The following is a 2,460-nucleotide window of genomic DNA, read 5'->3' on the forward strand; positions in this document are numbered from 1 at the left end:
TAAAGGTTTCTGAACTACCAAAAGTAAAATTTAGATACTTTTGATAAATATTATTTCAAACGTGTTGATCCTAGGCTCGACTTGAAATGTTTCCTATATCACCAAACTAACCAAACATTTCACACAGTGTTTTTTACTAGTGGTGTAATGAGGACATGCCGACACCAGATCCACGATTGTTCTCTACATCTAAAATCTGCCCTCGACTACCCATAGGATGTAAATACTGATTTATTTATGAATCTGTTTATAGGTTAGTTAGTCGTCGTTTTGCCGGGAAGAGGACAGTCACTTACATTCTAAAAAAATCCACGGCCTTCTATTGGCATTCGGGCGACAACCTGGCGTTCGTAGGTAAAATCAAAACTTTAAATTGAAACGAAAACTTCAAAACACAGAATAAAGCCACCATTGTGTCCACTGACTATTTGTTAAGAAACAATGGGCAGGTGAACCCTACTTATGTTTGTTGTTGTTCCTAGGACCACATTCCACCTTCTGAGGTGAACAGGATCGTGCCAGTTGAACATGTGGATTTTACCAGGCCACCTCCGTCTCTAACTCCAGGACATTTAAGAAATCCGCCACCCAAATATGTAATAGTCAACAGCGCTTCTCAATCAACCAATGTAATTGTTTTGTGAAGCTTTTCTTGAATTTTCACATGGAAAATATTTTTGGCTAATTATCGTTAATTCTAACAGAACCAACCAATGCCGACCCAATGGCCTTCTTTAAATGGGGAGACCTCTGCCACAGCTTCAGGCTCAGGTGTGCCATCTGGTTACCCACGCCAACCAACCCTAAACAGTTTTGGAAACCAACACAACAGTTCGGTAAGTCGATGGTCCACAAGGCCATGTTAGAGACAGTAATTGTTTTGCACATTTTAATTGTTTCAAGCCTAGATTTCTAATTGTAATGTCTTCCTTTTCAGTTTGGCTATGATGGCATCAATACCAGTAGGACCTTCCAGGCTCGTGGTGAATCAACCCAGTTCAGACAGGCTCAAGAGAATGATGTTATGCCTTCTGGGTTCAGGCCTCGTACAAATGCTCATCCATTGGAGAATCCTCGTGACAATGACGTATGTACCTAGATGGTTGAGTGGGCCATGTTAGAGACAGTATTTATTTCTTTTGCACATTTTAATTGTTTCAAGCCTAGTTTTCTAATTGTAATGTCTTCCTTTTCAGTTTGGCTATGATGGCATCAATGTCAGTAGGACCTTCCAGGCTCGTGGTGAATCAACCCAGTTCAGACAGTCTCAAGAGAATGATGTTATGCCTTCTGGGTTCAGGGCTCGTATAAATGCTCATCCATTGGAGAATCCTCGTAACAATGACGCATGTTCCTAGATGGTCGAGTGGTCCATGTTAGAGACAGTATTTAATTCTTTTGCACATTTTAATTGTTTCAAGCCTAGTTTTCTAATTGTAATGTCTTCCTTTTTAGTTTGGATATGATGGCATCAATGCCAATAGGGCCTTCCAGGCTCGTGGTGAATCAACCCAGTTGAGACGGGCTCAAGAGAATGTTATGCCTTCTGGGTTCAGGGCTCGTATAAATGCTCATCCATTGGAGAATCCTCGTAACAATGACGTAAGTTCCTAGGTGGGTCACATTTTTGTGAATCTGGACAACCTGCAATACAGAGAAGGTACGGCGTTCTCTAAAAAGTACAAAGTGGAAGACCAGCCGTCCCAATTGACATTGAATGCTGAGACCTATAAATTAGTTGGTATGATTTTCTATCGGCCAAACCACTATCTTGCAGTTTGCAAAAGAAGAGAAACAGCCAGGTGGGATGTAATGGACGACTGTAACAAGACAATACACCTAGTGAAGCCTTCGGATTCGTTCACCCCACATTTTTTGATGTTCGTGAAGTGAAATAGTTCGACCCCTGAAAACTAAAAGGTCGTACCTCGGAGCGGCTGCGTATAAGGTCGTACCTCGGAGCGGTTGCGTAAAGTGTCGGATCTCGCCAGGGTCCCAGAGAATGGTCGTAAGTCTATTTTTTGTCGATTTTGCGAGATGCCTACCATTAGAATCGGGAGAAAATTCTCTTTCTAATGATATGCATCTCGCAAAATCGACAAAAAATAGACTTACGACCATTCTCTAGGACGCTGGCGAGATCCGACACTATACGCAACCGCTCCGAGGTACGACCTTATACGCAGCCGCTCCGAGGTACGACCTTTTAGTTTTCAGGGGTCGAGTTGCAGTCTGATACAACCTGATTGTGTTTGCCATTTTCAAGAAAAAAATTACTCATACCAATGCTTCTGTTATTTTATAATGGTCATAGCACATGTGATGTAAATTATGTAAATTTTTACCTATTACCATGTTAAGTACCATTTTTAAAAATTTATCAAAATGTCCTATTTTACCGGTGTACATTCCTCAAAATAAGAGGAACAAGCAGGCCCGCCCTTCCGCCAAACGAAGTTG

This window comes from Frankliniella occidentalis, unplaced genomic scaffold, assembly GCF_000697945.3.
Source record: "Frankliniella occidentalis isolate FOCC.00 unplaced genomic scaffold, Focc_3.1 Scaffold301, whole genome shotgun sequence".
Classification (NCBI taxonomy): domain Eukaryota; kingdom Metazoa; phylum Arthropoda; class Insecta; order Thysanoptera; family Thripidae; genus Frankliniella; species Frankliniella occidentalis.